General features: G+C 37.0%; 48 pseudogenes; all 48 read left to right on the plus strand.

Moving 5' to 3' along the window:
• The first annotated feature begins 50 nt into the window (after positions 1-50).
• Positions 51-169, plus strand: LOC124331867 (annotated as a pseudogene).
• A 414-nt stretch (positions 170-583) lies between these two features.
• Positions 584-702, plus strand: LOC124330012 (annotated as a pseudogene).
• Positions 703-1,117: 415 nt separating this feature from the next.
• Positions 1,118-1,236, plus strand: LOC124335635 (annotated as a pseudogene).
• Positions 1,237-1,520: 284 nt separating this feature from the next.
• LOC124335578 lies at positions 1,521-1,639 on the plus strand (annotated as a pseudogene).
• A 414-nt stretch (positions 1,640-2,053) lies between these two features.
• LOC124335636 lies at positions 2,054-2,172 on the plus strand (annotated as a pseudogene).
• A 284-nt stretch (positions 2,173-2,456) lies between these two features.
• Positions 2,457-2,575, plus strand: LOC124335579 (annotated as a pseudogene).
• Positions 2,576-2,991: 416 nt separating this feature from the next.
• On the plus strand, positions 2,992-3,110 carry LOC124333703 (annotated as a pseudogene).
• A 414-nt stretch (positions 3,111-3,524) lies between these two features.
• LOC124331868 lies at positions 3,525-3,643 on the plus strand (annotated as a pseudogene).
• A 414-nt stretch (positions 3,644-4,057) lies between these two features.
• LOC124330013 lies at positions 4,058-4,176 on the plus strand (annotated as a pseudogene).
• A 415-nt stretch (positions 4,177-4,591) lies between these two features.
• LOC124335637 lies at positions 4,592-4,710 on the plus strand (annotated as a pseudogene).
• A 284-nt stretch (positions 4,711-4,994) lies between these two features.
• LOC124335580 lies at positions 4,995-5,113 on the plus strand (annotated as a pseudogene).
• Positions 5,114-5,527: 414 nt separating this feature from the next.
• LOC124335638 lies at positions 5,528-5,646 on the plus strand (annotated as a pseudogene).
• A 284-nt stretch (positions 5,647-5,930) lies between these two features.
• Positions 5,931-6,049, plus strand: LOC124335581 (annotated as a pseudogene).
• Positions 6,050-6,465: 416 nt separating this feature from the next.
• On the plus strand, positions 6,466-6,584 carry LOC124333704 (annotated as a pseudogene).
• Positions 6,585-6,998: 414 nt separating this feature from the next.
• LOC124331870 lies at positions 6,999-7,117 on the plus strand (annotated as a pseudogene).
• A 414-nt stretch (positions 7,118-7,531) lies between these two features.
• Positions 7,532-7,650, plus strand: LOC124334931 (annotated as a pseudogene).
• A 413-nt stretch (positions 7,651-8,063) lies between these two features.
• On the plus strand, positions 8,064-8,182 carry LOC124330050 (annotated as a pseudogene).
• A 415-nt stretch (positions 8,183-8,597) lies between these two features.
• Positions 8,598-8,716, plus strand: LOC124335639 (annotated as a pseudogene).
• Positions 8,717-9,129: 413 nt separating this feature from the next.
• LOC124331871 lies at positions 9,130-9,248 on the plus strand (annotated as a pseudogene).
• A 284-nt stretch (positions 9,249-9,532) lies between these two features.
• LOC124331872 lies at positions 9,533-9,651 on the plus strand (annotated as a pseudogene).
• Positions 9,652-10,065: 414 nt separating this feature from the next.
• Positions 10,066-10,184, plus strand: LOC124335640 (annotated as a pseudogene).
• A 285-nt stretch (positions 10,185-10,469) lies between these two features.
• LOC124333892 lies at positions 10,470-10,588 on the plus strand (annotated as a pseudogene).
• Positions 10,589-11,002: 414 nt separating this feature from the next.
• On the plus strand, positions 11,003-11,121 carry LOC124331873 (annotated as a pseudogene).
• Positions 11,122-11,536: 415 nt separating this feature from the next.
• On the plus strand, positions 11,537-11,655 carry LOC124335290 (annotated as a pseudogene).
• Positions 11,656-11,940: 285 nt separating this feature from the next.
• On the plus strand, positions 11,941-12,059 carry LOC124333893 (annotated as a pseudogene).
• Positions 12,060-12,473: 414 nt separating this feature from the next.
• On the plus strand, positions 12,474-12,592 carry LOC124329781 (annotated as a pseudogene).
• Positions 12,593-13,007: 415 nt separating this feature from the next.
• LOC124335641 lies at positions 13,008-13,126 on the plus strand (annotated as a pseudogene).
• A 414-nt stretch (positions 13,127-13,540) lies between these two features.
• On the plus strand, positions 13,541-13,659 carry LOC124331874 (annotated as a pseudogene).
• Positions 13,660-14,074: 415 nt separating this feature from the next.
• On the plus strand, positions 14,075-14,193 carry LOC124335642 (annotated as a pseudogene).
• A 415-nt stretch (positions 14,194-14,608) lies between these two features.
• Positions 14,609-14,727, plus strand: LOC124335643 (annotated as a pseudogene).
• A 284-nt stretch (positions 14,728-15,011) lies between these two features.
• On the plus strand, positions 15,012-15,130 carry LOC124331875 (annotated as a pseudogene).
• Positions 15,131-15,544: 414 nt separating this feature from the next.
• On the plus strand, positions 15,545-15,663 carry LOC124331876 (annotated as a pseudogene).
• A 415-nt stretch (positions 15,664-16,078) lies between these two features.
• On the plus strand, positions 16,079-16,197 carry LOC124335645 (annotated as a pseudogene).
• A 414-nt stretch (positions 16,198-16,611) lies between these two features.
• LOC124331877 lies at positions 16,612-16,730 on the plus strand (annotated as a pseudogene).
• Positions 16,731-17,145: 415 nt separating this feature from the next.
• Positions 17,146-17,264, plus strand: LOC124335646 (annotated as a pseudogene).
• Positions 17,265-17,679: 415 nt separating this feature from the next.
• Positions 17,680-17,798, plus strand: LOC124335647 (annotated as a pseudogene).
• Positions 17,799-18,082: 284 nt separating this feature from the next.
• LOC124331878 lies at positions 18,083-18,201 on the plus strand (annotated as a pseudogene).
• A 414-nt stretch (positions 18,202-18,615) lies between these two features.
• LOC124331879 lies at positions 18,616-18,734 on the plus strand (annotated as a pseudogene).
• Positions 18,735-19,149: 415 nt separating this feature from the next.
• On the plus strand, positions 19,150-19,268 carry LOC124335648 (annotated as a pseudogene).
• A 415-nt stretch (positions 19,269-19,683) lies between these two features.
• LOC124331881 lies at positions 19,684-19,802 on the plus strand (annotated as a pseudogene).
• Positions 19,803-20,216: 414 nt separating this feature from the next.
• On the plus strand, positions 20,217-20,335 carry LOC124331882 (annotated as a pseudogene).
• A 415-nt stretch (positions 20,336-20,750) lies between these two features.
• Positions 20,751-20,869, plus strand: LOC124335649 (annotated as a pseudogene).
• A 546-nt stretch (positions 20,870-21,415) lies between these two features.
• On the plus strand, positions 21,416-21,534 carry LOC124335650 (annotated as a pseudogene).
• Positions 21,535-22,080: 546 nt separating this feature from the next.
• On the plus strand, positions 22,081-22,199 carry LOC124335651 (annotated as a pseudogene).
• Positions 22,200-22,614: 415 nt separating this feature from the next.
• On the plus strand, positions 22,615-22,733 carry LOC124335652 (annotated as a pseudogene).
• A 284-nt stretch (positions 22,734-23,017) lies between these two features.
• LOC124331883 lies at positions 23,018-23,136 on the plus strand (annotated as a pseudogene).
• Positions 23,137-23,549: 413 nt separating this feature from the next.
• On the plus strand, positions 23,550-23,668 carry LOC124331884 (annotated as a pseudogene).
• Positions 23,669-24,083: 415 nt separating this feature from the next.
• LOC124335653 lies at positions 24,084-24,202 on the plus strand (annotated as a pseudogene).
• The last annotated feature ends 2 nt before the right edge of the window (positions 24,203-24,204 follow it).

Here is a 24,204-nt window from a genome sequence, read left to right on the forward strand (position 1 = left end):
ATTTTCTATTCATCCATTGGGACTGGGAGGGTAAATTTTCATTTTTGAATGTCAACGGCCATATCACGTAGAACGCACCTGGTCTCGTCAGCTCCCAGAAGTTAAGTTACGTCGAGTCCCGTTAGTACTTGGAAGGGTGACCGCTTGGGAATACGGGATGTCGTTGGCGATGAACAGTTTGTTTTCAATAACAAACTTCTTGAAATTTTTTTTCAATCACGATGGTTACCAGTCCAAATTCGTAGATAAAAAATTTCAAAGCCTTAGAGATAGGTTCAATTCATCTATAAGAATGATTCTGGATCAATTCCATTGAGAGTTTTTCAAAGTTTATCGCGTTTTTTAATCGCGATGGTTACCAGTCCAAATTCGTAGATCAAAAATATCAATGGCATAGAGATAGGTTCAATTCATCTATAGGAATGATTCTGGATAAATTTCATTGCGAGTTTTTCAAAGTTTATCGCGCTTTTTTATTCGCGATGGTTACGAGTCCAAATTCAATGAACAAACATTTCTATCACTTTGAAGTGATTTTCTATTCATCCATTGGGAATGGGAGGGTAATTTTTCATTTTTGAATGTCAACGGCCATATCACGTAGAACGCACCTGGTCTCGTCAGCTCCCAGAAGTTAAGTTACGTCGAGCCCCGTTAGTAATTGGAAGGGTGACCGCTTGGGAATACGGGATGTCGTTGGCGATGAATAGTTTGTTTTCAATAACAAATTTCTTGAAATTGTTTTTTCAATCACGATGGTTACCAGTCCAAATTCGTAGATAAAAAATTTCAATGCCTTAGAGATAGGTTCAATTCATCTATAAGAATGATTCTGGATCAATTCCATTGAGAGTTTTTCAAAGTTTATCGCGTTTTTTAATCGCGATGGTTACCAGTCCAAATTCGTAGATCAAAAATATCAATGGCATAGAGATAGGTTCAATTCATCTATAGGAATGATTCTGGATAAATTTCATTGCGAGTTTTTCAAAGTTTATCGCGCTTTTTTATTCGCGATGGTTACGAGTCCAAATTCAATGAACAAACATTTCTATCACTTTGAAGTGATTTTCTATTCATCCATTGGGACTGGGAGGGTAAATTTTCATTGTTGAATGTCAACGGCCATATCACGTAGAACGCACCTGGTCTTGTCAGCTCCCAGAAGTTAAGTTACGTCGAGTCCCGTTAGTACTTGAAAGGGTGACCGCTTGGGAATACGGGATGTCGTTGGCGATGAACAGTTTGTTTTCAATAACAAACTTCCTGAAATTTTTTTTCAATCACGATGGTTACCAGTCCAAATTCGTAGATAAAAAATTTCAATGCCTTAGAGATAGGTTCAATTCATCTATAAGAATGATTCTGGATCAATTCCATTGAGAGTTTTTCAAAGTTTATCGCGCTTTTTTATTCGCGATGGTTACGAGTCCAAATTCAATGAACAAACATTTCTATCACTTTGAAGTGATTTTCTATTCATCCATTGGGACTGGGAGGGTAATTTTTCATTTTTGAATGTCAACGGCCATATTACGTAGAACGCACCTGGTCTCGTCAGCTCCCAGAAGTTAATTTACGTCGAGTCCCGTTAGTACTTGGAAGGGTGACCGCTTGGGAATACGGGATGTCGTTGGCGATGAACAGTTTGTTTTCAATAACAAACTTCCTGAAATTTTTTTTCAATCACGATGGTTACCAGTCCAAATTCGTAGATAAAAAATTTCAATGCCTTAGAGATAGGTTCAATTCATCTATAAGAATGATTCTGGATCAATTCCATTGAGAGTTTTTCAAAGTTTATCGCGTTTTTTAATCGCGATGGTTACCAGTCCAAATTCGTAGATCAAAAATATCAATGGCATAGAGATAGGTTCAATTCATCTATAGGAATGATTCTGGATAAATTTCATTGCGAGTTTTTCAAAGTTTATCGCGCTTTTTTATTCGCGATGGTTACGAGTCCAAATTCAATGAACAAACATTTCTATCACTTTGAAGTGATTTTCTATTCATCCATTGGGACTGGGAGGGTAAATTTTCATTGTTGAATGTCAACGGCCATATCACGTAGAACGCACCTGGTCTTGTCAGCTCCCAGAAGTTAAGTTACGTCGAGTCCCGTTAGTACTTGAAAGGGTGACCGCTTGGGAATACGGGATGTCGTTGGCGATGAACAGTTTGTTTTCAATAACAAACTTCCTGAAATTTTTTTTCAATCACGATGGTTACCAGTCCAAATTCGTAGATAAAAAATTTCAATGCCTTAGAGATAGGTTCAATTCATCTATAAGAATGATTCTGGATCAATTCCATTGAGAGTTTTTCAAAGTTTATCGCGCTTTTTTATTCGCGATGGTTACGAGTCCAAATTCAATGAACAAACATTTCTATCACTTTGAAGTGATTTTCTATTCATCCATTGGGACTGGGAGGGTAATTTTTCATTTTTGAATGTCAACGGCCATATTACGTAGAACGCACCTGGTCTCGTCAGCTCCCAGAAGTTAATTTACGTCGAGTCCCGTTAGTACTTGGAAGGGTGACCGCTTGGGAATACGGGATGTCGTTGGCGATGAATAGTTTGTTTTCAATAACAAATTTCTTGAATTTTTTTTTTTCAATCACGATGGTAACCAGTCCAAATTCGTAGATAAAACATTTCAATGCCTTAGAGATAGGTTAAATTCATCTATAAGAATGATTCTGGATCAATTCCATTGAGAGTTTTTCAAAGTTTATCGCGTTTTTTAATCGCGATGGTTACCAGTCCAAATTCGTATATAAAAAATATCAATGGCATAGAGATAGGTTCAATTCATCTATTTGAATGATTCTGGATAAATTTCATTGCGAGTTTTTCAAAGTTTATCGCGCTTTTTTATTCGCGATGGTTACGAGTCCAAATTCAATGAACAAACATTTCTATCACTTTGAAGTGATTTTCTATTCATCCATTGGGACTGGGAGGGTAAATTTTCACAATTGAATGTCAACGGCCATATCACGTAGAACGCACCTGGTCTCGTCAGCTCCCAGAAGTTAAGTTATGTCGAGTCCCGTTAGTACTTGGAAGGGTGACCGCTTGGGAATACGGGATGTCGTTGGCGATGAACAGTTTGTTTTCAATAACAAACTTCTTGAAATTTTTTTTCAATCACGATGGTTACCAGTCCAAATTCGTAGATAAAAAATTTCAATGCCTTAGAGATAGGTTCAATTCATCTATAAGAATGATTCTGGATCAATTCCATTGAGAGTTTTTCAAAGTTTATCGCGTTTTTTAATCGCGATGGTTACCAGTCCAAATTCGTAGATCAAAAATATCAATGGCATAGAGATAGGTTCAATTCATCTATAGGAATGATTCTGGATAAATTTCATTGCGAGTTTTTCAAAGTTTATCGCGCTTTTTTATTCGCGATGGTTACGAGTCCAAATTCAATGAACAAACATTTCTATCACTTTGAAGTGATTTTCTATTCATCCATTGGGACTGGGAGGGTAAATTTTCATTTTTGAATGTCAACGGCCATATCACGTAGAACGCACCTGGTCTCGTCAGCTCCCAGAAGTTAAGTTACGTCGAGTCCCGTTAGTACTTGGAAGGGTGACCGCTTGGGAATACGGGATGTCGTTGGCGATGAACAGTTTGTTTTCAATAACAAACTTCTTGAAATTTTTTTTCAATCACGATGGTTACCAGTCCAAATTCGTAGATAAAAAATTTCAAAGCCTTAGAGATAGGTTCAATTCATCTATAAGAATGATTCTGGATCAATTCCATTGAGAGTTTTTCAAAGTTTATCGCGTTTTTTAATCGCGATGGTTACCAGTCCAAATTCGTAGATCAAAAATATCAATGGCATAGAGATAGGTTCAATTCATCTATAGGAATGATTCTGGATAAATTTCATTGCGAGTTTTTCAAAGTTTATCGCGCTTTTTTATTCGCGATGGTTACGAGTCCAAATTCAATGAACAAACATTTCTATCACTTTGAAGTGATTTTCTATTCATCCATTGGGAATGGGAGGGTAATTTTTCATTTTTGAATGTCAACGGCCATATCACGTAGAACGCACCTGGTCTCGTCAGCTCCCAGAAGTTAAGTTACGTCGAGCCCCGTTAGTAATTGGAAGGGTGACCGCTTGGGAATACGGGATGTCGTTGGCGATGAATAGTTTGTTTTCAATAACAAATTTCTTGAAATTGTTTTTTCAATCACGATGGTTACCAGTCCAAATTCGTAGATAAAAAATTTCAATGCCTTAGAGATAGGTTCAATTCATCTATAAGAATGATTCTGGATCAATTCCATTGAGAGTTTTTCAAAGTTTATCGCGTTTTTTAATCGCGATGGTTACCAGTCCAAATTCGTAGATCAAAAATATCAATGGCATAGAGATAGGTTCAATTCATCTATAGGAATGATTCTGGATAAATTTCATTGCGAGTTTTTCAAAGTTTATCGCGCTTTTTTATTCGCGATGGTTACGAGTCCAAATTCAATGAACAAACATTTCTATCACTTTGAAGTGATTTTCTATTCATCCATTGGGACTGGGAGGGTAAATTTTCATTGTTGAATGTCAACGGCCATATCACGTAGAACGCACCTGGTCTTGTCAGCTCCCAGAAGTTAAGTTACGTCGAGTCCCGTTAGTACTTGAAAGGGTGACCGCTTGGGAATACGGGATGTCGTTGGCGATGAACAGTTTGTTTTCAATAACAAACTTCCTGAAATTTTTTTTCAATCACGATGGTTACCAGTCCAAATTCGTAGATAAAAAATTTCAATGCCTTAGAGATAGGTTCAATTCATCTATAAGAATGATTCTGGATCAATTCCATTGAGAGTTTTTCAAAGTTTATCGCGCTTTTTTATTCGCGATGGTTACGAGTCCAAATTCAATGAACAAACATTTCTATCACTTTGAAGTGATTTTCTATTCATCCATTGGGACTGGGAGGGTAATTTTTCATTTTTGAATGTCAACGGCCATATTACGTAGAACGCACCTGGTCTCGTCAGCTCCCAGAAGTTAATTTACGTCGAGTCCCGTTAGTACTTGGAAGGGTGACCGCTTGGGAATACGGGATGTCGTTGGCGATGAACAGTTTGTTTTCAATAACAAACTTCCTGAAATTTTTTTTCAATCACGATGGTTACCAGTCCAAATTCGTAGATAAAAAATTTCAATGCCTTAGAGATAGGTTCAATTCATCTATAAGAATGATTCTGGATCAATTCCATTGAGAGTTTTTCAAAGTTTATCGCGTTTTTTAATCGCGATGGTTACCAGTCCAAATTCGTAGATCAAAAATATCAATGGCATAGAGATAGGTTCAATTCATCTATAGGAATGATTCTGGATAAATTTCATTGCGAGTTTTTCAAAGTTTATCGCGCTTTTTTATTCGCGATGGTTACGAGTCCAAATTCAATGAACAAACATTTCTATCACTTTGAAGTGATTTTCTATTCATCCATTGGGACTGGGAGGGTAAATTTTCATTGTTGAATGTCAACGGCCATATCACGTAGAACGCACCTGGTCTTGTCAGCTCCCAGAAGTTAAGTTACGTCGAGTCCCGTTAGTACTTGAAAGGGTGACCGCTTGGGAATACGGGATGTCGTTGGCGATGAACAGTTTGTTTTCAATAACAAACTTCCTGAAATTTTTTTTCAATCACGATGGTTACCAGTCCAAATTCGTAGATAAAAAATTTCAATGCCTTAGAGATAGGTTCAATTCATCTATAAGAATGATTCTGGATCAATTCCATTGAGAGTTTTTCAAAGTTTATCGCGCTTTTTTATTCGCGATGGTTACGAGTCCAAATTCAATGAACAAACATTTCTATCACTTTGAAGTGATTTTCTATTCATCCATTGGGACTGGGAGGGTAATTTTTCATTTTTGAATGTCAACGGCCATATTACGTAGAACGCACCTGGTCTCGTCAGCTCCCAGAAGTTAATTTACGTCGAGTCCCGTTAGTACTTGGAAGGGTGACCGCTTGGGAATACGGGATGTCGTTGGCGATGAATAGTTTGTTTTCAATAACAAATTTCTTGAATTTTTTTTTTTCAATCACGATGGTAACCAGTCCAAATTCGTAGATAAAACATTTCAATGCCTTAGAGATAGGTTAAATTCATCTATAAGAATGATTCTGGATCAATTCCATTGAGAGTTTTTCAAAGTTTATCGCGTTTTTTAATCGCGATGGTTACCAGTCCAAATTCGTATATAAAAAATATCAATGGCATAGAGATAGGTTCAATTCATCTATTTGAATGATTCTGGATAAATTTCATTGCGAGTTTTTCAAAGTTTATCGCGCTTTTTTATTCGCGATGGTTACGAGTCCAAATTCAATGAACAAACATTTCTATCACTTTGAAGTGATTTTCTATTCATCCATTGGGACTGGGAGGGTAAATTTTCACAATTGAATGTCAACGGCCATATCACGTAGAACGCACCTGGTCTCGTCAGCTCCCAGAAGTTAAGTTATGTCGAGTCCCGTTAGTACTTGGAAGGGTGACCGCTTGGGAATACGGGATGTCGTTGGCGATGAACAGTTTGTTTTCAATAACAAACTTCTTGAAATTTTTTTTCAATCACGATGGTTACCAGTCCAAATTCGTAGATAAAAAATTTCAATGCCTTAGAGATAGGTTCAATTCATCTATAAGAATGATTCTGGATCAATTCCATTGAGAGTTTTTCAAAGTTTATCGCGTTTTTTAATCGCGATGGTTACCAGTCCAAATTCGTAGATCAAAAATATCAATGGCATAGAGATAGGTTCAATTCATCTATAGGAATGATTCTGGATAAATTTCATTGCGAGTTTTTCAAAGTTTATCGCGCTTTTTTATTCGCGATGGTTACGAGTCCAAATTCAATGAACAAACATTTCTATCACTTTGAAGTGATTTTCTATTCATCCATTGGGACTGGGAGGGTAAATTTTCATTTTTGAATGTCAACGGCCATATCACGTAGAACGCACCTGGTCTCGTCAGCTCCCAGAAGTTAAGTTACGTCGAGTCCCGTTAGTACTTGGAAGGGTGACCGCTTGGGAATACGGGATGTCGTTGGCGATGAACAGTTTGTTTTCAATAACAAACTTCTTGAAATTTTTTTTCAATCACGATGGTTACCAGTCCAAATTCGTAGATAAAAAATTTCAAAGCCTTAGAGATAGGTTCAATTCATCTATAAGAATGATTCTGGATCAATTCCATTGAGAGTTTTTCAAAGTTTATCGCGTTTTTTAATCGCGATGGTTACCAGTCCAAATTCGTAGATCAAAAATATCAATGGCATAGAGATAGGTTCAATTCATCTATAGGAATGATTCTGGATAAATTTCATTGCGAGTTTTTCAAAGTTTATCGCGCTTTTTTATTCGCGATGGTTACGAGTCCAAATTCAATGAACAAACATTTCTATCACTTTGAAGTGATTTTCTATTCATCCATTGGGAATGGGAGGGTAATTTTTCATTTTTGAATGTCAACGGCCATATCACGTAGAACGCACCTGGTCTCGTAAGCTCCCAGAAGTTAAGTTACGTCGAGTCCCGTTAGTACTTGAAAGGGTGACCGCTTGGGAATACGGGATGTCGTTGGCGATGAACAGTTTGTTTTCAATAACAAACTTCCTGAAATTTTTTTCAATCACAATGGTTACCAGTCCAAATTCGTAGATAAAAAATTTCAATGCCTTAGAGATAGGTTCAATTCATCTATAAGAATGATTCTGGATCAATTCCATTGAGAGTTTTTCAAAGTTTATCGCGTTTTTTAATCGCGATGGTTACCAGTCCAAATTCGTAGATCAAAAATATCAATGGCATAGAGATAGGTTCAATTCATCTATAGGAATGATTCTGGATAAATTTCATTGCGAGTTTTTCAAAGTTTATCGCGCTTTTTTATTCGCGATGGTTACGAGTCCAAATTCAATGAACAAACATTTCTATCACTTTGAAGTGATTTTCTATTCATCCATTGGGAATGGGAGGGTAATTTTTCATTTTTGAATGTCAACGGCCATATCACGTAGAACGCACCTGGTCTCGTAAGCTCCCAGAAGTTAAGTTACGTCGAGTCCCGTTAGTACTTGGAAGGGTGACCGCTTGGGAATAAAGGATGTCGTTGGCGATGAACAGTTTGTTTTCAATAACAAACTTCTTGAAATTTCTTTTCAATCACGATGGTTACCAGTCCAAATTCTTAGATAAAAAATTTCAATGGCATAGAGATAGGTTCAATTCATCTATTTGAATGATTCTGGATAAATTTCATTGCGAGTTTTTCAAAGTTTATCGCGCTTTTTTATTCGCGATGGTTACCAGTCCAAATTCGTAGATCAAAAATATCAATGGCATAGAGATAGGTTCAATTCATCTATAGGAATGATTCTGGATAAATTTCATTGCGAGTTTTTCAAAGTTTATCGCGCTTTTTTATTCGCGATGGTTACGAGTCCAAATTCAATGAACAAACATTTCTATCACTTTGAAGTGATTTTCTATTCATCCATTGGGACTGGGAGGGTCAATTTTCATTGTTGAATGTCAACGGCCATATCACGTAGAACGCACCTGGTCTTGTCAGCTCCCAGAAGTTAAGTTACGTCGAGTCCCGTTAGTACTTGAAAGGGTGACCGCTTGGGAATACGGGATGTCGTTGGCGATGAACAGTTTGTTTTCAATAACAAACTTCCTGAAATTTTTTTCAATCACAATGGTTACCAGTCCAAATTCGTAGATAAAAAATTTCAATGCCTTAGAGATAGGTTCAATTCATCTATAAGAATGATTCTGGATCAATTCCATTGAGAGTTTTTCAAAGTTTATCGCGTTTTTTAATCGCGATGGTTACCAGTCCAAATTCGTAGATCAAAAATATCAATGGCATAGAGATAGGTTCAATTCATCTATAGGAATGATTCTGGATAAATTTCATTGCGAGTTTTTCAAAGTTTATCGCGCTTTTTTATTCGCGATGGTTACGAGTCCAAATTCAATGAACAAACATTTCTATCACTTTGAAGTGATTTTCTATTCATCCATTGGGAATGGGAGGGTAATTTTTCATTTTTGAATGTCAACGGCCATATCACGTAGAACGCACCTGGTCTCGTCAGCTCCCAGAAGTTAAGTTACGTCGAGTCCCGTTAGTACTTGGAAGGGTGACCGCTTGGGAATACGGGATGTCGTTGGCGATGAACAGTTTGTTTTCAATAACAAACTTCTTGAAATTTCTTTTCAATCACGATGGTTACCAGTCCAAATTCTTAGATAAAAAATTTCAATGGCATAGAGATAGGTTCAATTCATCTATTTGAATGATTCTGGATAAATTTCATTGCGAGTTTTTCAAAGCTTATCGCGCTTTTTTATTCGCGATGGTTACGAGTCCAAATTCAATGAACAAACATTTCTATCACTTTGAAGTGATTTTCTATTCATCCATTGGGACTGGGAGGGTAAATTTTCATTTTTGAATGTCAACGGCCATATCACGTAGAACGCACCTGGTCTCGTCAGCTCCCAGAAGTTAAGTTACGTCGAGTCCCGTTAGTACTTGGAAGGGTGACCGCTTGGGAATACGGGATGTCGTTGGCGATGAACAGTTTGTTTTCAATAACAAACTTCTTGAAATTTTTTTTCAATCACGATGGTTACCAGTCCAAATTCGTAGATAAAAAATTTCAATGCCTTAGAGATAGGTTCAATTCATCTATAAGAATGATTCTGGATCAATTCCATTGAGAGTTTTTCAAAGTTTATCGCGTTTTTCAATCGCGATGGTTACCAGTCCAAATTCGTAGATCAAAAATATCAATGGCATAGAGATAGGTTCAATTCATCTATAGGAATGATTCTGGATAAATTTCATTGCGAGTTTTTCAAAGTTTATCGCGCTTTTTTATTCGCGATGGTTACGAGTCCAAATTCAATGAACAAACATTTCTATCACTTTGAAGTGATTTTCTATTCATCCATTGGGACTGGGAGGGTCAATTTTCATTGTTGAATGTCAACGGCCATATCACGTAGAACGCACCTGGTCTTGTCAGCTCCCAGAAGTTAAGTTACGTCGAGTCCCGTTAGTACTTGAAAGGGTGACCGCTTGGGAATACGGGATGTCGTTGGCGATGAATAGTTTGTTTTCAATAACAAATTTCTTGAAATTGTTTTTTCAATCACGATGGTTACCAGTCCAAATTCGTAGATAAAAAATTTCAATGCCTTAGAGATAGGTTCAATTCATCTATAAGAATGATTCTGGATCAATTCCATTGAGAGTTTTTCAAAGTTTATCGCGCTTTTTTATTCGCGATGGTTACGAGTCCAAATTCAATGAACAAACATTTCTATCACTTTGAAGTGATTTTCTATTCATCCATTGGGACTGGGAGGGTAAATTTTCATTTTTGAATGTCAACGGCAATATCACGTAGAACGCACCTGGTCTCGTCAGCTCCCAGAAGTTAAGTTACGTCGAGTCCCGTTAGTACTTGGAAGGGTGACCGCTTGGGAATACGGGATGTCGTTGGCGATGAACAGTTTGTTTTCAATAACAAACTTCTTGAAATTTTTTTTCAATCACGATGGTTACCAGTCCAAATTCGTAGATAAAAAATTTCAAAGCCTTAGAGATAGGTTCAATTCATCTATAAGAATGATTCTGGATCAATTCCATTGAGAGTTTTTCAAAGTTTATCGCGTTTTTTAATCGCGATGGTTACCAGTCCAAATTCGTAGATCAAAAATATCAATGGCATAGAGATAGGTTCAATTCATCTATAGGAATGATTCTGGATAAATTTCATTGCGAGTTTTTCAAAGTTTATCGCGCTTTTTTATTCGCGATGGTTACGAGTCCAAATTCAATGAACAAACATTTCTATCACTTTGAAGTGATTTTCTATTCATCCATTGGGAATGGGAGGGTAATTTTTCATTTTTGAATGTCAACGGCCATATCACGTAGAACGCACCTGGTCTCGTCAGCTCCCAGAAGTTAAGTTACGTCGAGTCCCGTTAGTACTTGGAAGGGTGACCGCTTGGGAATACGGGATGTCGTTGGCGATGAACAGTTTGTTTTCAATAACAAACTTCTTGAAATTTCTTTTCAATCACGATGGTTACCAGTCCAAATTCTTAGATAAAAAATTTCAATGGCATAGAGATAGGTTCAATTCATCTATTTGAATGATTCTGGATAAATTTCATTGCGAGTTTTTCAAAGTTTATCGCGCTTTTTTATTCGCGATGGTTACCAGTCCAAATTCGTAGATCAAAAATATCAATGGCATAGAGATAGGTTCAATTCATCTATAGGAATGATTCTGGATAAATTTCATTGCGAGTTTTTCAAAGTTTATCGCGCTTTTTTATTCGCGATGGTTACGAGTCCAAATTCAATGAACAAACATTTCTATCACTTTGAAGTGATTTTCTATTCATCCATTGGGACTGGGAGGGTAAATTTTCATTTTTGAATGTCAACGGCCATATCACGTAGAACGCACCTGGTCTCGTCAGCTCCCAGAAGTTAAGTTACGTCGAGTCCCGTTAGTAATTGGAAGGGTGACCGCTTGGGAATACGGGATGTCGTTGGCGATGAATAGTTTGTTTTCAATAACAAATTTCTTGAAATTGTTTTTTCAATCACGATGGTTACCAGTCCAAATTCGTAGATAAAAAATTTCAATGCCTTAGAGATAGGTTCAATTCATCTATAAGAATGATTCTGGATCAATTCCATTGAGAGTTTTTCAAAGTTTATCGCGCTTTTTTATTCGCGATGGTTACGAGTCCAAATTCAATGAACAAACATTTCTATCACTTTGAAGTGATTTTCTATTCATCCATTGGGACTGGGAGGGTAAATTTTCATTTTTGAATGTCAACGGCAATATCACGTAGAACGCACCTGGTCTCGTCAGCTCCCAGAAGTTAAGTTACGTCGAGTCCCGTTAGTACTTGGAAGGGTGACCGCTTGGGAATACGGGATGTCGTTGGCGATGAACAGTTTGTTTTCAATAACAAACTTCTTGAAATTTTTTTTCAATCACGATGGTTACCAGTCCAAATTCGTAGATAAAAAATTTCAAAGCCTTAGAGATAGGTTCAATTCATCTATAAGAATGATTCTGGATCAATTCCATTGAGAGTTTTTCAAAGTTTATCGCGTTTTTTAATCGCGATGGTTACCAGTCCAAATTCGTAGATCAAAAATATCAATGGCATAGAGATAGGTTCAATTCATCTATAGGAATGATTCTGGATAAATTTCATTGCGAGTTTTTCAAAGTTTATCGCGCTTTTTTATTCGCGATGGTTACGAGTCCAAATTCAATGAACAAACATTTCTATCACTTTGAAGTGATTTTCTATTCATCCATTGGGAATGGGAGGGTAATTTTTCATTTTTGAATGTCAACGGCCATATCACGTAGAACGCACCTGGTCTCGTCAGCTCCCAGAAGTTAAGTTACGTCGAGTCCCGTTAGTACTTGGAAGGGTGACCGCTTGGGAATAAAGGATGTCGTTGGCGATGAACAGTTTGTTTTCAATAACAAACTTCTTGAAATTTCTTTTCAATCACGATGGTTACCAGTCCAAATTCTTAGATAAAAAATTTCAATGGCATAGAGATAGGTTCAATTCATCTATTTGAATGATTCTGGATAAATTTCATTGCGAGTTTTTCAAAGTTTATCGCGCTTTTTTATTCGCGATGGTTACCAGTCCAAATTCGTAGATCAAAAATATCAATGGCATAGAGATAGGTTCAATTCATCTATAGGAATGATTCTGGATAAATTTCATTGCGAGTTTTTCAAAGTTTATCGCGCTTTTTTATTCGCGATGGTTACGAGTCCAAATTCAATGAACAAACATTTCTATCACTTTGAAGTGATTTTCTATTCATCCATTGGGACTGGGAGGGTCAATTTTCATTGTTGAATGTCAACGGCCATATCACGTAGAACGCACCTGGTCTTGTCAGCTCCCAGAAGTTAAGTTACGTCGAGTCCCGTTAGTACTTGAAAGGGTGACCGCTTGGGAATACGGGATGTCGTTGGCGATGAACAGTTTGTTTTCAATAACAAACTTCCTGAAATTTTTTTTCAATCACAATGGTTACCAGTCCAAATTCGTAGATAAAAAATTTCAATGCCTTAGAGATAGGTTCAATTCATCTATAAGAATGATTCTGGATCAATTCCATTGAGAGTTTTTCAAAGTTTATCGCGTTTTTTAATCGCGATGGTTACCAGTCCAAATTCGTAGATCAAAAATATCAATGGCATAGAGATAGGTTCAATTCATCTATAGGAATGATTCTGGATAAATTTCATTGCGAGTTTTTCAAAGTTTATCGCGCTTTTTTATTCGCGATGGTTACGAGTCCAAATTCAATGAACAAACATTTCTATCACTTTGAAGTGATTTTCTATTCATCCATTGGGAATGGGAGGGTAATTTTTCATTTTTGAATGTCAACGGCCATATCACGTAGAACGCACCTGGTCTCGTCAGCTCCCAGAAGTTAAGTTACGTCGAGTCCCGTTAGTACTTGGAAGGGTGACCGCTTGGGAATACGGGATGTCGTTGGCGATGAACAGTTTGTTTTCAATAACAAACTTCTTGAAATTTCTTTTCAATCACGATGGTTACCAGTCCAAATTCTTAGATAAAAAATTTCAATGGCATAGAGATAGGTTCAATTCATCTATTTGAATGATTCTGGATAAATTTCATTGCGAGTTTTTCAAAGTTTATCGCGCTTTTTTATTCGCGATGGTTACCAGTCCAAATTCGTAGATCAAAAATATCAATGGCATAGAGATAGGTTCAATTCATCTATAGGAATGATTCTGGATAAATTTCATTGCGAGTTTTTCAAAGTTTATCGCGCTTTTTTATTCGCGATGGTTACGAGTCCAAATTCAATGAACAAACATTTCTATCACTTTGAAGTGATTTTCTATTCATCCATTGGGACTGGGAGGGTCAATTTTCATTGTTGAATGTCAACGGCCATATCACGTAGAACGCACCTGGTCTTGTCAGCTCCCAGAAGTTAAGTTACGTCGAGTCCCGTTAGTACTTGAAAGGGTGACCGCTTGGGAATACGGGATGTCGTTGGCGATGAACAGTTTGTTTTCAATAACAAACTTCTTGAAATTTCTTTTCAATCACGATGGTTACCAGTCCAAATTCTTAGATAAAAAATTTCAATGGCATAGAGATAGGTTCAATTCATCTATTTGAATGATTCTGGATAAATTTCATTGCGAGTTTTTCAAAGTTTATCGCGCTTTTTTATTCGCGATGGTTACCAGTCCAAATTCGTAGATCAAAAATATCAATGGCATAGAGATAGGTTCAATTCATCTATAGGAATGATTCTGGATAAATTTCATTGCGAGTTTTTCAAAGTTTATCGCGCTTTTTTATTCGCGATGGTTACGAGTCCAAATTCAATGAACAAACATTTCTATCACTTTGAAGTGATTTTCTATTCATCCATTGGGACTGGGAGGGTCAATTTTCATTGTTGAATGTCAACGGCCATATCACGTAGAACGCACCTGGTCTTGTCAGCTCCCAGAAGTTAAGTTACGTCGAGTCCCGTTAGTACTTGAAAGGGTGACCGCTTGGGAATACGGGATGTCGTTGGCGATGAACAGTTTGTTTTCAATAACAAACTTCCTGAAATTTTTTTTCAATCACAATGGTTACCAGTCCAAATTCGTAGATAAAAAATTTCAATGCCTTAGAGATAGGTTCAATTCATCTATAAGAATGATTCTGGATCAATTCCATTGAGAGTTTTTCAAAGTTTATCGCGCTTTTTTATTCGCGATGGTTACGAGTCCAAATTCAATGAACAAACATTTCTATCACTTTGAAGTGATTTTCTATTCATCCATTGGGACTGGGAGGGTAAATTTTCATATTTGAATGTCAACGGCCATATCACGTAGAACGCACCTGGTCTCGTCAGCTCCCAGAAGTTAAGTTACGTCGAGTCCCGTTAGTACTTGGAAGGGTGACCGCTTGGGAATACGGGATGTCGTTGGCGATGAACAGTTTGTTTTCAATAACAAACTTCTTGAAATTTTTTTTCAATCACGATGGTTACCAGTCCAAATTCGTAGATAAAAAATTTCAATGCCTTAGAGATAGGTTCAATTCATCTATAAGAATGATTCTGGATCAATTCCATTGAGAGTTTTTCAAAGTTTATCGCGTTTTTTAATCGCGATGGTTACCAGTCCAAATTCGTAGATCAAAAATATCAATGGCATAGAGATAGGTTCAATTCATCTATAGGAATGATTCTGGATAAATTTCATTGCGAGTTTTTCAAAGTTTATCGCGCTTTTTTATTCGCGATGGTTACGAGTCCAAATTCAATGAACAAACATTTCTATCACTTTGAAGTGATTTTCTATTCATCCATTGGGAATGGGAGGGTAATTTTTCATTTTTGAATGTCAACGGCCATATCACGTAGAACGCACCTGGTCTCGTCAGCTCCCAGAAGTTAAGTTACGTCGAGTCCCGTTAGTACTTGGAAGGGTGACCGCTTGGGAATACGGGATGTCGTTGGCGATGAACAGTTTGTTTTCAATAACAAACTTCTTGAAATTTCTTTTCAATCACGATGGTTACCAGTCCAAATTCTTAGATAAAAAATTTCAATGGCATAGAGATAGGTTCAATTCATCTATTTGAATGATTCTGGATAAATTTCATTGCGAGTTTTTCAAAGTTTATCGCGCTTTTTTATTCGCGATGGTTACCAGTCCAAATTCGTAGATCAAAAATATCAATGGCATAGAGATAGGTTCAATTCATCTATAGGAATGATTCTGGATAAATTTCATTGCGAGTTTTTCCAAGTTTATCGCGCTTTTTTATTCGCGATGGTTACGAGTCGAAATTCAATGAACAAACATTTCTATCACTTTGAAGTGATTTTCTATTCATCCATTGGGACTGGGAGGGTCAATTTTCATTGTTGAATGTCAACGGCCATATCACGTAGAACGCACCTGGTCTTGTCAGCTCCCAGAAGTTAAGTTACGTCGAGTCCCGTTAGTACTTGAAAGGGTGACCGCTTGGGAATACGGGATGTCGTTGGCGATGAACAGTTTGTTTTCAATAACAAACTTCTTGAAATTTCTTTTCAATCACGATGGTTACCAGTCCAAATTCGTAGATAAAAAATTTCAATGCCTTAGAGATAGGTTCAATTCATCTATAAGAATGATTCTGGATCAATTCCATTGAGAGTTTTTCAAAGTTTATCGCGTTTTTTAATCGCGATGGTTACCAGTCCAAATTCGTAGATCAAAAATATCAATGGCATAGAGATAGGTTCAATTCATCTATAGGAATGATTCTGGATAAATTTCATTGCGAGTTTTTCAAAGTTTATCGCGCTTTTTTATTCGCGATGGTTACGAGTCCAAATTCAATGAACAAACATTTCTATCACTTTGAAGTGATTTTCTATTCATCCATTGGGAATGGGAGGGTAATTTTTCATTTTTGAATGTCAACGGCCATATCACGTAGAACGCACCTGGTCTCGTCAGCTCCCAGAAGTTAAGTTACGTCGAGTCCCGTTAGTACTTGGAAGGGTGACCGCTTGGGAATACGGGATGTCGTTGGCGATGAACAGTTTGTTTTCAATAACAAACTTCTTGAAATTTCTTTTCAATCACGATGGTTACCAGTCCAAATTCTTAGATAAAAAATTTCAATGGCATAGAGATAGGTTCAATTCATCTATTTGAATGATTCTGGATAAATTTCATTGCGAGTTTTTCAAAGTTTATCGCGCTTTTTTATTCGCGATGGTTACCAGTCCAAATTCGTAGATCAAAAATATCAATGGCATAGAGATAGGTTCAATTCATCTATAGGAATGATTCTGGATAAATTTCATTGCGAGTTTTTCAAAGTTTATCGCGCTTTTTTATTCGCGATGGTTACGAGTCCAAATTCAATGAACAAACATTTCTATCACTTTGAAGTGATTTTCTATTCATCCATTGGGACTGGGAGGGTCAATTTTCATTGTTGAATGTCAACGGCCATATCACGTAGAACGCACCTGGTCTTGTCAGCTCCCAGAAGTTAAGTTACGTCGAGTCCCGTTAGTACTTGAAAGGGTGACCGCTTGGGAATACGGGATGTCGTTGGCGATGAACAGTTTGTTTTCAATAACAAACTTCTTGAAATTTCTTTTCAATCACGATGGTTACCAGTCCAAATTCTTAGATAAAAAATTTCAATGGCATAGAGATAGGTTCAATTCATCTATTTGAATGATTCTGGATAAATTTCATTGCGAGTTTTTCAAAGTTTATCGCGCTTTTTTATTCGCGATGGTTACCAGTCCAAATTCGTAGATCAAAAATATCAATGGCATAGAGATAGGTTCAATTCATCTATAGGAATGATTCTGGATAAATTTCATTGCGAGTTTTTCAAAGTTTATCGCGCTTTTTTATTCGCGATGGTTACGAGTCCAAATTCAATGAACAAACATTTCTATCACTTTGAAGTGATTTTCTATTCATCCATTGGGACTGGGAGGGTCAATTTTCATTGTTGAATGTCAACGGCCATATCACGTAGAACGCACCTGGTCTTGTCAGCTCCCAGAAGTTAAGTTACGTCGAGTCCCGTTAGTACTTGAAAGGGTGACCGCTTGGGAATACGGGATGTCGTTGGCGATGAACAGTTTGTTTTCAATAACAAACTTCCTGAAATTTTTTTTCAATCACAATGGTTACCAGTCCAAATTCGTAGATAAAAAATTTCAATGCCTTAGAGATAGGTTCAATTCATCTATAAGAATGATTCTGGATCAATTCCATTGAGAGTTTTTCAAAGTTTATCGCGCTTTTTTATTCGCGATGGTTACGAGTCCAAATTCAATGAACAAACATTTCTATCACTTTGAAGTGATTTTCTATTCATCCATTGGGACTGGGAGGGTAAATTTTCATATTTGAATGTCAACGGCCATATCACGTAGAACGCACCTGGTCTCGTCAGCTCCCAGAAGTTAAGTTACGTCGAGTCCCGTTAGTACTTGGAAGGGTGACCGCTTGGGAATACGGGATGTCGTTGGCGATGAACAGTTTGTTTTCAATAACAAACTTCTTGAAATTTTTTTTCAATCACGATGGTTACCAGTCCAAATTCGTAGATAAAAAATTTCAATGCCTTAGAGATAGGTTCAATTCATCTATAAGAATGATTCTGGATCAATTCCATTGAGAGTTTTTCAAAGTTTATCGCGTTTTTTAATCGCGATGGTTACCAGTCCAAATTCGTAGATCAAAAATATCAATGGCATAGAGATAGGTTCAATTCATCTATAGGAATGATTCTGGATAAATTTCATTGCGAGTTTTTCAAAGTTTATCGCGCTTTTTTATTCGCGATGGTTACGAGTCCAAATTCAATGAACAAACATTTCTATCACTTTGAAGTGATTTTCTATTCATCCATTGGGAATGGGAGGGTAATTTTTCATTTTTGAATGTCAACGGCCATATCACGTAGAACGCACCTGGTCTCGTCAGCTCCCAGAAGTTAAGTTACGTCGAGTCCCGTTAGTACTTGGAAGGGTGACCGCTTGGGAATACGGGATGTCGTTGGCGATGAACAGTTTGTTTTCAATAACAAACTTCTTGAAATTTCTTTTCAATCACGATGGTTACCAGTCCAAATTCTTAGATAAAAAATTTCAATGGCATAGAGATAGGTTCAATTCATCTATTTGAATGATTCTGGATAAATTTCATTGCGAGTTTTTCAAAGTTTATCGCGCTTTTTTATTCGCGATGGTTACCAGTCCAAATTCGTAGATCAAAAATATCAATGGCATAGAGATAGGTTCAATTCATCTATAGGAATGATTCTGGATAAATTTCATTGCGAGTTTTTCCAAGTTTATCGCGCTTTTTTATTCGCGATGGTTACGAGTCGAAATTCAATGAACAAACATTTCTATCACTTTGAAGTGATTTTCTATTCATCCATTGGGACTGGGAGGGTCAATTTTCATTGTTGAATGTCAACGGCCATATCACGTAGAACGCACCTGGTCTTGTCAGCTCCCAGAAGTTAAGTTACGTCGAGTCCCGTTAGTACTTGAAAGGGTGACCGCTTGGGAATACGGGATGTCGTTGGCGATGAACAGTTTGTTTTCAATAACAAACTTCTTGAAATTTCTTTTCAATCACGATGGTTACCAGTCCAAATTCTTAGATAAAAAATTTCAATGGCATAGAGATAGGTTCAATTCATCTATTTGAATGATTCTGGATAAATTTCATTGCGAGTTTTTCAAAGTTTATCGCGCTTTTTTATTCGCGATGGTTACCAGTCCAAATTCGTAGATCAAAAATATCAATGGCATAGAGATAGGTTCAATTCATCTATAGGAATGATTCTGGATAAATTTCATTGCGAGTTTTTCAAAGTTTATCGCGCTTTTTTATTCGCGATGGTTACGAGTCCAAATTCAATGAACAAACATTTCTATCACTTTGAAGTGATTTTCTATTCATCCATTGGGACTGGGAGGGTAAATTTTCATATTTGAATGTCAACGGCCATATCACGTAGAACGCACCTGGTCTCGTCAGCTCCCAGAAGTTAAGTTACGTCGAGTCCCGTTAGTACTTGGAAGGGTGACCGCTTGGGAATACGGGATGTCGTTGGCGATGAACAGTTTGTTTTCAATAACAAACTTCTTGAAATTTTTTTTCAATCACGATGGTTACCAGTCCAAATTCGTAGATAAAAAATTTCAATGCCTTAGAGATAGGTTCAATTCATCTATAAGAATGATTCTGGATCAATTCCATTGAGAGTTTTTCAAAGTTTATCGCGTTTTTTAATCGCGATGGTTACCAGTCCAAATTTGTAGATCAAAAATATCAATGGCATAGAGATAGGTTCAATTCATCTATAGGAATGATTCTGGATAAATTTCATTGCGAGTTTTTCAAAGTTTATCGCGCTTTTTTATTCGCGATGGTTACGAGTCCAAATTCAATGAACAAACATTTCTATCACTTTGAAGTGATTTTCTATTCATCCATTGGGAATGGGAGGGTAATTTTTCATTTTTGAATGTCAACGGCCATATCACGTAGAACGCACCTGGTCTCGTCAGCTCCCAGAAGTTAAGTTACGTCGAGTCCCGTTAGTACTTGGAAGGGTGACCGCTTGGGAATACGGGATGTCGTTGGCGATGAACAGTTTGTTTTCAATAACAAACTTCTTGAAATTTCTTTTCAATCACGATGGTTACCAGTCCAAATTCTTAGATAAAAAATTTCAATGGCATAGAGATAGGTTCAATTCATCTATTTGAATGATTCTGGATAAATTTCATTGCGAGTTTTTCAAAGTTTATCGCGCTTTTTTATTCGCGATGGTTACCAGTCCAAATTCGTAGATCAAAAATATCAATGGCATAGAGATAGGTTCAATTCATCTATAGGAATGATTCTGGATAAATTTCATTGCGAGTTTTTCCAAGTTTATCGCGCTTTTTTATTCGCGATGGTTACGAGTCGAAATTCAATGAACAAACATTTCTATCACTTTGAAGTGATTTTCTATTCATCCATTGGGACTGGGAGGGTCAATTTTCATTGTTGAATGTCAACGGCCATATCACGTAGAACGCACCTGGTCTTGTCAGCTCCCAGAAGTTAAGTTACGTCGAGTCCCGTTAGTACTTGAAAGGGTGACCGCTTGGGAATACGGGATGTCGTTGGCGATGAACAGTTTGTTTTCAATAACAAACTTCTTGAAATTTCTTTTCAATCACGATGGTTACCAGTCCAAATTCTTAGATAAAAAATTTCAATGGCATAGAGATAGGTTCAATTCATCTATTTGAATGATTCTGGATAAATTTCATTGCGAGTTTTTCAAAGTTTATCGCGCTTTTTTATTCGCGATGGTTACCAGTCCAAATTCGTAGATCAAAAATATCAATGGCATAGAGATAGGTTCAATTCATCTATAGGAATGATTCTGGATAAATTTCATTGCGAGTTTTTCAAAGTTTATCGCGCTTTTTTATTCGCGATGGTTACCAGTCCAAATTCGTAGATCAAAAATATCAATGGCATAGAGATAGGTTCAATTCATCTATAGGAATGATTCTGGATAAATTTCATTGCGAGTTTTTCCAAGTTTATCGCGCTTTTTTATTCGCGATGGTTACGAGTCGAAATTCAATGAACAAACATTTCTATCACTTTGAAGTGATTTTCTATTCATCCATTGGGACTGGGAGGGTCAATTTTCATTGTTGAATGTCAACGGCCATATCACGTAGAACGCACCTGGTCTTGTCAGCTCCCAGAAGTTAAGTTACGTCGAGTCCCGTTAGTACTTGAAAGGGTGACCGCTTGGGAATACGGGATGTCGTTGGCGATGAACAGTTTGTTTTCAATAACAAACTTCTTGAAATTTCTTTTCAATCACGATGGTTACCAGTCCAAATTCTTAGATAAAAAATTTCAATGGCATAGAGATAGGTTCAATTCATCTATTTGAATGATTCTGGATAAATTTCATTGCGAGTTTTTCAAAGTTTATCGCGCTTTTTTATTCGCGATGGTTACCAGTCCAAATTCGTAGATCAAAAATATCAATGGCATAGAGATAGGTTCAATTCATCTATAGGAATGATTCTGGATAAATTTCATTGCGAGTTTTTCAAAGTTTATCGCGCTTTTTTATTCGCGATGGTTACCAGTCCAAATTCGTAGATCAAAAATATCAATGGCATAGAGATAGGTTCAATTCATCTATAGGAATGATTCTGGATAAATTTCATTGCGAGTTTTTCCAAGTTTATCGCGCTTTTTTATTCGCGATGGTTACGAGTCGAAATTCAATGAACAAACATTTCTATCACTTTGAAGTGATTTTCTATTCATCCATTGGGACTGGGAGGGTCAATTTTCATTGTTGAATGTCAACGGCCATATCACGTAGAACGCACCTGGTCTTGTCAGCTCCCAGAAGTTAAGTTACGTCGAGTCCCGTTAGTACTTGAAAGGGTGACCGCTTGGGAATACGGGATGTCGTTGGCGATGAACAGTTTGTTTTCAATAACAAACTTCTTGAAATTTCTTTTCAATCACGATGGTTACCAGTCCAAATTCTTAGATAAAAAATTTCAATGGCATAGAGATAGGTTCAATTCATCTATTTGAATGATTCTGGATAAATTTCATTGCGAGTTTTTCAAAGTTTATCGCGCTTTTTTATTCGCGATGGTTACCAGTCCAAATTCGTAGATCAAAAATATCAATGGCATAGAGATAGGTTCAATTCATCTATAGGAATGATTCTGGATAAATTTCATTGCGAGTTTTTCAAAGTTTATCGCGCTTTTTTATTCGCGATGGTTACGAGTCCAAATTCAATGAACAAACATTTCTATCACTTTGAAGTGATTTTCTATTCATCCATTGGGACTGGGAGGGTCAATTTTCATTGTTGAATGTCAACGGCCATATCACGTAGAACGCACCTGGTCTTGTCAGCTCCCAGAAGTTAAGTTACGTCGAGTCCCGTTAGTACTTGAAAGGGTGACCGCTTGGGAATACGGGATGTCGTTGGCGATGAACAGTTTGTTTTCAATAACAAACTTCCTGAAATTTTTTTTCAATCACAATGGTTACCAGTCCAAATTCGTAGATAAAAAATTTCAATGCCTTAGAGATAGGTTCAATTCATCTATAAGAATGATTCTGGATCAATTCCATTGAGAGTTTTTCAAAGTTTATCGCGCTTTTTTATTCGCGATGGTTACGAGTCCAAATTCAATGAACAAACATTTCTATCACTTTGAAGTGATTTTCTATTCATCCATTGGGACTGGGAGGGTAAATTTTCATATTTGAATGTCAACGGCCATATCACGTAGAACGCACCTGGTCTCGTCAGCTCCCAGAAGTTAAGTTACGTCGAGTCCCGTTAGTACTTGGAAGGGTGACCGCTTGGGAATACGGGATGTCGTTGGCGATGAACAGTTTGTTTTCAATAACAAACTTCTTGAAATTTTTTTCAATCACGATGGTTACCAGTCCAAATTCGTAGATAAAAAATTTCAATGCCTTAGAGATAGGTTCAATTCATCTATAAGAATGATTCTGGATCAATTCCATTGAGAGTTTTTCAAAGTTTATCGCGTTTTTTAATCGCGATGGTTACCAGTCCAAATTCGTAGATCAAAAATATCAATGGCATAGAGATAGGTTCAATTCATCTATAGGAATGATTCTGGATAAATTTCATTGCGAGTTTTTCAAAGTTTATCGCGCTTTTTTATTCGCGATGGTTACGAGTCCAAATTCAATGAACAAACATTTCTATCACTTTGAAGTGATTTTCTATTCATCCATTGGGAATGGGAGGGTAATTTTTCATTTTTGAATGTCAACGGCCATATCACGTAGAACGCACCTGGTCTCGTCAGCTCCCAGAAGTTAAGTTACGTCGAGTCCCGTTAGTACTTGGAAGGGTGACCGCTTGGGAATACGGGATGTCGTTGGCGATGAACAGTTTGTTTTCAATAACAAACTTCTTGAAATTTCTTTTCAATCACGATGGTTACCAGTCCAAATTCTTAGATAAAAAATTTCAATGGCATAGAGATAGGTTCAATTCATCTATTTGAATGATTCTGGATAAATTTCATTGCGAGTTTTTCAAAGTTTATCGCGCTTTTTTATTCGCGATGGTTACCAGTCCAAATTCGTAGATCAAAAATATCAATGGCATAGAGATAGGTTCAATTCATCTATAGGAATGATTCTGGATAAATTTCATTGCGAGTTTTTCAAAGTTTATCGCGCTTTTTTATTCGCGATGGTTACGAGTCCAAATTCAATGAACAAACATTTCTATCACTTTGAAGTGATTTTCTATTCATCCATTGGGACTGGGAGGGTCAATTTTCATTGTTGAATGTCAACGGCCATATCACGTAGAACGCACCTGGTCTTGTCAGCTCCCAGAAGTTAAGTTACGTCGAGTCCCGTTAGTACTTGAAAGGGTGACCGCTTGGGAATACGGGATGTCGTTGGCGAT

Source organism: Daphnia pulicaria, chromosome 3 (assembly GCF_021234035.1).
Source record: "Daphnia pulicaria isolate SC F1-1A chromosome 3, SC_F0-13Bv2, whole genome shotgun sequence".
Lineage (NCBI taxonomy): Eukaryota > Metazoa > Arthropoda > Branchiopoda > Diplostraca > Daphniidae > Daphnia > Daphnia pulicaria.